Source organism: Chiloscyllium punctatum, chromosome 29 (assembly GCF_047496795.1).
Source record: "Chiloscyllium punctatum isolate Juve2018m chromosome 29, sChiPun1.3, whole genome shotgun sequence".
Lineage (NCBI taxonomy): Eukaryota > Metazoa > Chordata > Chondrichthyes > Orectolobiformes > Hemiscylliidae > Chiloscyllium > Chiloscyllium punctatum.
Window position 1 is genome coordinate 38,299,461 of NC_092767.1, and position 12,046 is coordinate 38,311,506.

Here is a 12,046-nt window from a genome sequence, read left to right on the forward strand (position 1 = left end):
GAATATTAGAAGTCTGAAAAAAAGCAAGTGTGTGCTCTGCTTTGAAGAAGGTTGGCAGTGATGAAAATGGAAATTAACTACAGTGACAATTGCAAAATTAATACTCAGAATCGTTGCAACACACAGGGACGAAATTCTTTTTGTTGGGTTTCTGTTCTGCTATTTTATAATCACGATTGCTGTCGGGTTTGGTTTCCATTCCAGGCTTAGGTGACTGCCTGATGGGAGTTTGCACATTCGCCCAATGTCTGTGTGGTAGCACTGGTTTGCTGCCACATTCTGAACATTTGCAGGTTATTTGGATTCGCCATTGAACGCACACGGTTACAGAAACAGTGATGTGGAGAGTGTCTGGATAGGACGTACTTCAGAGGATTTTTGTGAACTTAAATAGACAGATTTGGGTTAGTCTGCTGTTCCCTGGGTGAGCTACATGGACAGAGAGGGGTCAGGGTATTCTTGACAGAGTTGGATTAGTTGCTCTTACCTGTGTCAGTCACGCAGATACAGTAGGGTCAGTCTGCCCTTCCCTGGGCGAATTTCTTTCATAGAGTGGTGATAGTCTGCTCTTCCCTGCCTGAGTGAAACAGAAAGAGCGGGGTCAGTATTCTCTTCCCTCGATAATTTATGTTGACAGTCTGGCTTCTGTCTGCTCTTCTCTGGCGAGTTACATTGGTAAAGTGGGGTTACTGTTCATTCATTGGGTGAGTGCCATAGACAGAATGGGATCAGTCTGCTCTTCCCTGAGTGAATTACATTTATAGAGTGGGGTCGGACGTCTCTTCAGTGAATGACTTATATTGACCGTGTGGGATCAGTCTGCTGAGTTACACTGAGAGTGTGGGGTCAGTCTGCCCTTCCCTCGGTGAGGAACACTGACTGAGGGCGTCAGTTTGCTCTTCCCTCAGTGAGTTACATTGACAGAGTGGCATCAGTCTACTCTTTCCTGTGCGAGTTACATGGACAGGGTGGCGTCAGTCTGCTTTTCAAGGAGTGAGTTATTTGGACAGTGTGAGATCAGTCTGCTTTTCCCTGGGTGAGTTGCATTGACAGAGTGGCGTCAGTCTGCAATTCCTAGTTGTGTTAAAGTGATCGTGTGAGGTCAGAGTGCTCTTCGCTGGTTGAGTCACATAGACAGATTGGGCTTCATCTGCTCTTCCCTGGGAGAGTCATATTAACAGAATGGGGTCAGTCTGCTCCTTTCTAAGTGAGTAATATCACAGAGTGCACACAGTCTGTTCTTCCCTGGGTGAGCTACGTAAAGAGAGTGGTGTCAGTCTGCTCCTCCACGGGCGTGTTACTTTCTCAGAATCGTGAGAGTCTGCTCTTCTCTGTCTGAGTTTAACAGCAAGGATGGTTTCATTACTGTCTTCGCTGGATGATTCACATAGACAGAATGGAATAAGTCTTCTCTTCTCTGAATGAGTTACTTTGACAGAGTGGGGTCAGGCTCGTCTCCCAGCTTGTGTTTCATTGACAGAATCAGATCAGCCTGCTCTTTCCTGGATGAGTGACAGAGACAGAATGGTACAGCCTGCTCTTCTCTGAGTGGTGTCAGTCTGCCATTTGCTGGGTGAGTTACATATGAAGTGTTGGTCAGTCTGCTCTTCCCTGGATGACTAACATTGACAGAGTGGCGTCAGTCTACTCTTCCCTGGGTGAGTTACATTAACAGAGTGCGGTCAGGTCATAACTTCCTCGTTGAGTTACATTGATCGTGTGATGTCAGACTCCTGTCCCCTGGTTGAGTTACATTGACAGAGTGGGGTCCATCTGCTCTTCCCTGGGTGAATTACGTTAGCAGTTTGGGGTCGGTTTGCTTTCCGCAATCCAGGAACTCCATCTCTCGTGGTTTCTTGTCAGTACCTCCATACTAAGGATTTGCGGAGTTAACAAAAGTAACCCTTCCCCTACATCTTTGAGATAATTAGGGATGGGCAGTGAATCTTATCTCATTGAAAGAAAACTATGTCCCAGAAATGCATTTCTAATAATTGCATGTTCTAATTCGACACTGGAAGCGGTCGGGAATAACTTGAGGAGAGGTGCAGGGTAGAATAATTAAAGTCAAATGCACTGATGGCTAGGAGACATGACACAAGATGTGACTGTGGAGCTGATGGTGCAAGGCTCAGTGTCAGTGCTATTTGTTCAGCATTTATTGCTCACTGTTCGCAATGACTCACCCACCACTGCTGTCAATTCACAACAATGAGCCTGTTCATCTTGGTTTGAAAATCCCTGCGTGTGTATTAACGTGGTTAATGGGACGCGGGAGGAGATGAGCACATCCTCTTTATTCTGTCAGTTTAAACAGACGAAAATATCTGTAGGATGCCAATGCAAGAGGATACTGTCTTTTTCTGTGCCTTTTTAGTGGGGCATGCTCGGCATTGAAACGTTTGTTTTTGCACAAGCAGAGTTTGATTGCCATTCATACTGAGCAACATTAATACAGAAAACGCATTTTCGAATTCCTGTGATCAAGTGGTTCAGGCATTGCACATATGGACGAGAAATCTGGCTCTGAACGTGGCGCCATGGCTTAGCTGGTGAAAGCAGCTTCCATCACACTAGTGCCTGCTCATTGTATTGAAAGCTCGTTATTTCTCGCAAGTATTGTGTTGCTGATCGAGAAACTCAGTGTCCTGTTTGAATTGCTGTGCATTCTGATTTCGCGTTCTGGCTTCATTTTCCTGGTTTAAATCCAGTCGTGTAGGTTGCTCTTTTTAACTATTATTTAACCTGGAGATTCTTCCCGCAGTTTCACAAGCACTTCTGCTTCTCATCCTCTTATTCTCATTCCTTCATTCCCAGTTTTGTGAAATTAAGTGGTGAGGCAGGAGACACTGCAGCGTTCCCGGGAAATGTTGTGGTAATGGCACTGACACCACGACATGATCACCCTCATTCTCTGCTGTCACCATTCATTCGTTGTACACCAACAGTAAATGCATCGTTGTTCTTCTTCAGCTATCATGTAATTACTTTCTTTTACTGATGGATAAGGAATACAACTATAACTTCGAAAGGGTCTTTAGATTTTGAGGAAGAAATGTCTCCTTGCCTCAGGTCGAAGTGACAGACGCATTATCCAGAGAATGTGAGACTACTTCGACCGACTCCAGCCAGACCTCAGAAAGCCTCTCAGCAGTTCGAATCTCAAATTGTCTCTGAATGTCAGGCTTTTCAAGAGCAGAAATGGGAAATGAGGGACATGGAGATCCAGAGAGTCAGAGAATGTGAAAAGGCCCAATAGGATACAAAGACAAATATAGAAAAAACAAAGACACATATTGAGGCAGAAACTGAAAGAAACAATTCTCCATTCGGCATGACTGCTAAATAACAGGAACTAAAGGAAATGTAGCCAATAAAACATAGCCTTCCACCAGCTCAGGAAAATGAAAATAGCATGACAACTGATTAAGTCCTTTTAAGATTGTAAATTCGATGTTTGTAAGCTCAAGAGTGATTTTGATAAATATCCTGATTCGACAGGGAAGATTATCCTTTTCCCAACAGTATAATCTAGAAATCTATAACTAACCTATTTCCTGTCCATCTTAAGAAAAAAACATGTTTATCTCCACAGATGTTGCCATGTGTAGCGGGTTTCTCTATCAATTCTCGTTTTTAGTTCATATTTCCAAAACCTGTACCTTTTTGATTTTTGATAACCTGGCACAAAACCAAGCATTACCAGGTTCGGACCAGTGGTAAGAAATACTGGTACCACGATACATTTGCACAATAAAACATGCATTCCCTGTCCGAGAATAGAACCAACACTATTGCAGTTAGAGTTCCAAATCCTAACTACAAGATTACACGGAATGCAGAAGACACTCCTGCACGAATTCTCATGAAATGGATTTTCCATTTCATTTCTGATCAGTTTCACTGCAGATTGGTTTCTACTCGTCTTCAAGTTTTGCAGAATGGAAAATCCCATTTGGCCCATGGTGCAGTCTGGTTTGAAGACATTCATCTATTCTATTCCCAGTTTCCAGCTTTGATCCATAACCTTATGTGTTCTGATGTTTCCAGTGCAAATGACAGTGAGGTTCTCGCTTTGATCTTAGATGACACAACAATGGGATTGAAGTTTGACATAGTCACAATGTGTTATTACCCACATTGTGTGTCCCACAGAAAGAGACACACAGACAGATTCCCCGAGAGGGGCAGAGTTCTCAGGATTTGACCAGCTCGTTGTGCTTCACTTCAGATGTCCGCTCCAACATGCAAGTTCAACCTCCAAAAGGCAGCTTTTGGTTAAACCAAAGCCAGTTCTACAGAGAATGAGAGACGTTGATCTGAGCTAGAATTTGAATTGGACGAAAAAAACTGTAAATTCGAAAACCCAAACCCTTCCGTTCCTGACAGACAACAGGAATGGACGAGCAAGCTGCATCCTCGTGATTTTAAATGCGAACCGACAATCCCCTAATTCGACATCAGGCGTGTTACCAATTCCGTCACTCACCCAAAGACGAGGTTTGGATGTGACAGTTTGTCTATAGGTAATGTAGTCGTCCACATCAGGGAAACAGCATTCACAAGGTGAAAAATCAGCAAACATAATCACCGTCACTGTTTCACTTGGAATGCCCCACTCTGTGAAACATTTCCCTTCACTGTACTTTCATACTTGAAGTTTTTTACATTCCAGAACCTGAACTAATTCAGCGAGAAACCACTGGTCATTTCGAGCCCGTCATCCGGAATGAGGCGAGTTGAACGTTGCCTTTCTTGCTGCCAACACATCAGCGCAGCTCAAAACGAGCTCGTGTTTGCATCAGTCTTTACTTAACTTGCTGCAATATATCTGCTGAACAACAGCAGATTATCACAGCATTGCCTTCTTCACAGTGAAACCAAGGGTGATAATATGAACCGACTTGGAAACTTGGAGAGAGAAACACTGCTGACGAAGACGATTATGACGTGAAGAGCAGGCACTAGAGTTTGTTCCGGTCCCAAAGGCTACTGCAGTATCAATGGACATCCCTGCATACGAGTCTGTGTTTGCATTTCCCAGAACAGGCTTTCATTCCCTGTCAGGAAATGAAGATTTAATTATCTTCTTGTGAATTATCCGAAGGAAAACTAAATCCTGGTTGCACCCAGAACACACACACGGTTCCTGCCAGAACAATTCAGTGATCGATCAGCATCTGTGTGGAAGGACAATGGCAGCAAATATAAGCGAAAGCTATCACCGCAATTACCCCTCCAAGGTTTTCACGTTTCCCAGTCGAAAATACTTCGCTGCTTCTTCAATGTCACTATTTCTAAATCCTTGCCTCATGGCATCATGCCTCTATCCCTCTACTGAGGACATCCAGAGTTCTGCGGAGTAACTGAAAATCTCAATCTCTCGAGTAATTAGGGATTGACGGTGCATCCCATCACATTGAGCAATGACTTTGTCCCAGTAATACGTTTCCAAAAGCTGCAGTTTCTAAGGGAACACTTGCAAGCTGTCGGGAATAAATTGTGATTCGGAGATGCCGGTGTTGGACTGGGGTGTACCAAGTCAAAAATCACACAACACCAGGTTATAGTCCAACAGGTTTAATTGGAAGCACACTAGCTTTCGGAGTGATGCTCCTTCATTAGGTGTTTGTGGAGGGCTCGATCGTAACACAGAATTTATAGCAAAAATTTGCAGTGTGATGTAACTGAAATTATTCGTTGAAGAATTGATTGTCTGCTAAGCCTTTCATCTGTTGAAAGAAGTGAAAATATCACTGTATTCTATGTGTAAATCACAAAACCCTTTTTTTAAAAGTTGCATTCTCGGGTTAGCTATTAACAATGGTAATAGCTAGACAATATGTTGAATGTGTTAGCCCCTGTGTTCTCTGTCTATGACCTGATGTTTAGATTGATTCCAATCCAAAAATTGAGATAACAGAGTTTTACATAATTTCATGCAGTTTTTGAGCTCAGAGTTCTACATGAATGTATGTAGTTTCTGAGCAAAGTGTAATTTAACTCTGAAAGTACCAAAAAAATTCATCACACAAAATATATATGTGCCCCTGGGTTGTTCACGATGGCTGTTCACGATCTCCTTTTCGAATGCTCTTCAGCTGATGGCGACATCCCTGGCCTGAGCACCTGGGAGGCAATTTCACTCTCCAGAATTTCTGACACTCCACAGTGAGTCCACCCGCAGCTCCAGAGTGGCCACGCGGTCAAACAAGTGCTGCAGCTGGACAAACTTCTTGCAAGTGTCTGTTTAGAAAACCTTTACAAGGATTTGCAAGGTTTGCACTGCTTGGACATGAGAACGAAACTGAATAGGCTTCGTCAGATTCCCAGGAGCTTCAGTGCTTATGTTTGACCTCACAGAAGCTTATAAAATCATGAGGAAGACAGACAGAGTAAATAGTCAGGGAGCACTTCTTCACAAGACACGCGAGTTCAAATCTACATGGCAAACGTTTAACGTGAGAGAGGAAAAATTGAAAAGGGATGTGACGGACACATGTTTTTCACACAGAACTTTTGTGTGTGTAGAATGACTTGCCACATTTAGTGGCAGAGTCTGGTGCACTCACAACATTTCAATGGCATCTGAATGGGTGTATAGACAGGAAGACCTCGGAGAGATAAGGCACAAATATTGGCAGAAATGTATGGATTAATTTCGGTTATCTATTCAGCAAGGGCAAGTTGGATCGCGGGATTTGTTTCCATTCTGGACAAGTCTGAGATGCTCCAGTCACCGGCAACAGTTTGAATACACCATTTGCAAAAACAAAAACGCATGTTGTTTGTTACTCAGCCAGCGAGTTTGGTTATTTTGTTTGGAGGGTGGATGAGCCCAATCGATCCAGAGATGAAGGTTTTCCGGATATTTGCTGCCAATGACCATCCTTCTTGACACTTTCCCAAGTTCGCCATCAAAGATATTGGCTGAAGAAAAATACCTCACGTATCGCATTACCCACATTGCTCTCCAGCGAATCCAAAAACTGAAAGCTCTTAACGTGGAACAGAATCAAAACTGAAAAGGCAGTACCGTGATCAGACACACCGAAGCTTAAGTGCTGTCTGTGAGGCACTGTCAGTCGTCTCTGACATGAACTGCTCGCACAAATAACAGCAATGCAATTCCAAACCTACTGGAGATTTAGTGTATTGCCAAGTCCCAGAAAGTGCTCAAGTCTCATAAAACAAAACACAACAACGAACCATTAAAAGTGAACATTTCCAATTATATCTGTGATTAAATTAGGCCATCAATGTGCCGGTGCCCCCATCTGATCGAGAGAGCCAATCACCTTTCTCCCTCACCAGGACAGTAATGAAGGAAATGAAAGTATAGCAACGTTTCACATCGCGATTGCCCACCTTTTTGCCACAGCATCAAAAAACGGTGAACAGATTCAATGCAGGATCTTCTTTCGAAATAACGGTGAAATAACTATGTCTATTCACTTTCAGAGTAAACGAGGAACAAAGCAAGTTGTCTTCAATATGAATAACCAATGTAGATTACTTTGGTCCCAGGTTCTACTGATGCACAGACTTTCATATGAAAAGGTTCCTTGGGTGATTGCCCTACACCCAGAAATCTTCTGGCTGCCTTCTGTTTGCACTGACACATTAACCTTGTGCTGCTCTAATCGAATTTGTTGTTCTTGCCATTTGTCCGTATTGCGACTAGGGATAGCTGGTTGTGGAAACTCGTGAATGCCACGCAAATTCTTTGCCAAAATTGGATAGTCCCGCAACGTGATTCGCAGTGCACGAACTTTGCAACAAGTATATGCCACACGGCAAGTTAAAACGTACGCTTCCATTTATTAAAGTAAGTTTCTAGGAACTGACAGCCAGATTCCTCCTTACACTCGGAATTATGACAACACATAAACCAACAGCCTCTCTCAGAGACAAGTGACCAATGCCCGACTTGTGCCAGACAAACGTAGTTAACAGGATTGCACGCAGGGACTGCACATTAAACGACAGAGGAGAAGCAGACAGACGACCATCGGGCTGCGTTCAGGCAGTTCAGTTACCCTGTAAACCCCATGCACAGCTGTTCCTTGTAGGTACACACAGGGATCTGAGTGTCTCTGACTCCGGGACTTGGAACTCGGATGATATGACCGTCTGCAGCACTGGTTACTTCCTCGTGTGAGGTAACTCCCGATGGAACATATGTAAAACACGATAGCTCATTGAGAAATACGTCCAAAATAGTACCCAAGAGACGTATTTCTGTTGTGTTTCTAGTCCTGTTCCTGACATGACAGACAGCATTGTACTTATTGTGTGCTTCCTGACGGTTCGGTGCATGCTTCCGTGATCGCATTGTGTGCAGTAATCTGCGTTTGAGCTGCAATTACGTGCGTTTGAAATCCAAGACCACCGCCCTCGATTTTGTTTTCCTCTTCTCGTGCGCAATTGCAACACAGTAAACGATCAATTAATATTGGGAAATAATATACACAGGCGTGTGAAAAGCTCACTTTCCGTCGCAATTATGCAATGGTTAGAGATCACTTTGATACAGGAGATAAGGATGGAAAGTGTGTTTAGGTAGAGATGAGGAACATTGAGGAAAGAGGAAACCAGCCGGTTTAGCTGACAAGAACACTAACAGTAACCACAGTGGAACAAAAAACGTACAGGAAAAAATACCGCCTGTGAATGATAAAAGAAGGCAAGAATTATGGGAGACATTCATTTCCCTTCTTCCTCTCCTGTTTGAATTGTAAAGAAACTTTGAAGAAAAACAATCGAAAACTCATACATGCCCCACCGAACAACATGCGCCATACCTTGGTCATTGATTACTGTAGATTAGAATACTTACAATGTGCAAACAGGTCCTTCAGCCCAGCAACTCCACACCGACCCGCCCGAGCCCAAATGCATTCCTCTCCTTTAACCACGTCAATTTAGCACGGACATTTCAACAAACCGGTACATTTTTGGACTGTGGGAGAAAAGCAGAGCAAGCGCACGCAGACACAGGGAGATTGTGCAAACTCCACACATTCAGTTGATTGAGGCGGGAATTGACCCTGACTCCGTGGCATTGTGAAACAGCAGCGCTCACGATGGTGTCAGCGTGAGATGGGACTTATTTGCCTTCTTTAATTGGGAAAAATCTCTGTCATTGTGAGCATCTGGAAAGACCAGTTCCTTCGCCAGAAAAAGAAATGAATATGTCAATAACCTTTGTTTGTTTCAGATCCAAGAATACTCAGATCAATAGCTCCTTTCAATGAATAATTTTGACTCAATTTGGCTGCAAATATCTTGTCCTAACTTTGTGCTTTTCTTCTTTTACATTGGTGTCTCGCACCTTACAAATGACAGCAAAGGTATGAATGGAGATGGAAACATGTAACTCAAGTCAGCGGCAGCTTTCAATGAGATCACGGCTGATTTGGTCAATGCTCAGGGGGCGCCGATGTCGGTAGTCATGGCCGAGTGGTTAAGGCGACGGATTAAAAATCCCTTGGAGCTTTCCCACGTAGGTTCGAATCCTACTGCCTACGTTATAAACGCGTTCCTGCTGGAACTGTTCAAAAGGCTGGTTTTGCAAACCAGGCCTCTAATTTGATCAGACTTGAGAAACTCGAGTTCTTCATCAGAAATGCTCCACATTTAAAACATTATCTCTGTTTCTCTTTTCAGATACACTGCTCGACACATCGGGTTTCTGCAGTTGTTATTGAACGCCCTGAGCAGAAGTGCTGCTTTTCATTAGATTCCTTTCATCCCTTGTCCTCTGTTCTCTGACTCTGGTCATTGGCAACACTTCCTCCTGCTCGTCAGAGTGCTCATTCCCCACCGCTGCCTCTCCCATCATTACAAACGACCGCAGGAAATTGCCACTTCACCATCTTTGTTCCAAAGTGAAACTCACCTGCCGAGGAACTCTCTCCACCAAACGGGACTTCTCATCCCTGGACATGGTGCAAGCCAGAGGATTGTGAAGAGTTACTGTGAAAATATTGTCAGTTGGCAGTTGGAAAAATGTTTAGGAAGCAAACCATATAATTTAGGCTCCAGCTTTGGAAATCTTGAGAAACCCTTTGGGAAATGGAATCATAGGAGATTGAAGAAGTGTAAATTGTCAGTCCGAGTAGAGGAAGGGACATTGACTCTGATCTTCTCGGCACAGGAACTGATCTGAGACATTGAAAGAATTCTCGCTCCCGTACGCGAGGAATACAAACTTCATCTGGACTGTGGGACAATGAAAAACTCTGGAACACTCAAGACAATATCCAAATATTGACTGAGATCACTACAGTACGAGTACTATAGATGGGTCAGTTTTTGTCCACTGTGTGCGGGAGGGCTTCCTGACACAGTATATAGACGTGCCTTCAAGGGATGAAGTCACTTTCGATTTAGTACTGGGTAACGAGCCTGGCCAGGTTTTAGATTTGGAAGTAGGTGAGCACTGTGGAGACAGCGATCACAATTCTCTCAGGTTTACTTTCGTGATGGAAAGGGATAGGTGTACTCCACGGAGCAAGAGTTTCAGCTGGTGGAAGGGAAATCACGATGCAATGAGGTAAGATTTAGGAATCGTAGAGTGGGGTAGGAAACTGTCCGGGGTGAGCACATTAAAAATGTGGAGCTTATTCAAGGAAAAGCTGCTGTGTGTCCTAGATAAGTATGTACCTGTCAGGGAGGGAGTAAGATATAGAACGCGTGAGCCGTGCTTTACTAAGGAAGTGGAAACCCTGGTCAAGAAGAACAAGAAGTCTTATGTTAGGAGCAAACGTGAAAACTCAGTTCGAGCGCTCGAGGGTTCCAACGATATCAGGAAAGACGTAAAAAGAGAGCTGAGAAGAACCAGGAGGAGACATGAGAAGTTGTTGGCAGATAGGATCAGGGTTAACCCTAAGGCTTTCCATAGGTATGTGAGCACTAAAAGAATGACGAGAGTTAAATTTGGGACAATCAAGGATAATAGTGGGAAGTCGTATGTGGAGTCAGTGGAGATAGAGGAAACACTAAATAAATATTGTTCGACAGAGTTCGCAATAGATAATGAAAATGTTGGCGAGGAAGATAGAGAGATACTTGCGTCTAGACTAGAAGAGATTGAGGTTCACATGGAAGAGATATTAGAAATACTGCAGAGTGTGAAAATAGATAAGTCAGCTGGGCCGGACGGGATCTATCTGATGTTGTTCAGCAAATGCACGACAGGAAGGTACAAATCAAGCTGATGCTAACAACGGCTCGTTTTGAGCCGCTAATTTGCAGTGAAGTGGCGGCGCCAATAAAAGGTGTCACGCAGCTCGTCTAATTCCACATCCTGAGCTCGAAATGACCAGATGTCTCTCGCAGAGTTTCGGCAGGGTCTTGCTTAGACGACACCATGACACGTTTTCACTGGAGTGGATCATGAAATCGCGTCGGGACTGCGAATAAAACGATGGAAACTTCCAGCAGAGAAGGAGGCGACCCTGAAGCAGGCAGCTGAGGACAAATGTTTCTCCTTTGCCAGTGAAAGGCACTGCTTCACAAATTGGAAACTTCGAAGTGAAGCAGTGTTGGTGATTTTCTTCGCTGATTGTTCACCTTTTTAATTCTGATTCCGTGAAAGTCCATGGCATTACATATCGACATTCTGCCAGCGGTAAGCGTGTCTGTTGGGCCAGTGGCGTAATGGGTAACGCGTCTGACTTCGGATCCGATGTTTGTAGGTTCGAGTCCTACCTGGCTCGAAGGGAATGTCCGACTTTAACCGTGCCCCACGTTGACGCTCCCCTGTGATGCCCTGCCGGGACGTCGCTTCTGTGCTTCCACATTTGAAACTTGCATTTGTCCTATTATCCATTTCAAATTCCAGCTCACCACAACGGAGACCTCTGTCGCTTTGGGGGTATTTTTCTGTGTGTCTCCCTTTGTGGGTGAAAATGAGCATGAGTTCCTCAAAAGGGTTACAAGTCACTGTGTAAAGGTCACTCATCTGCCCCATTATTGTGCCATTTAAGAACACAGGATAAAGTCATTGACATTTGCACTGGGAACATGAGAACACACGAGA

General features: G+C 44.0%; 2 non-coding genes across 2 annotated transcripts; both read left to right on the forward strand.

The window, feature by feature from the left end:
- Positions 1 to 9,448: 9,448 nt before the first annotated feature.
- On the forward strand, positions 9,449 to 9,530 carry trnaf-aaa (transfer RNA phenylalanine (anticodon AAA)). The gene has a single exon. It is a non-coding gene; the product is annotated as a tRNA-Phe (tRNA).
- A 2,120-nt stretch (positions 9,531 to 11,650) lies between these two features.
- trnar-ucg (transfer RNA arginine (anticodon UCG)) lies at positions 11,651 to 11,723 on the forward strand. Its single transcript has one exon. It is a non-coding gene; the product is annotated as a tRNA-Arg (tRNA).
- Positions 11,724 to 12,046: the final 323 nt, after the last annotated feature.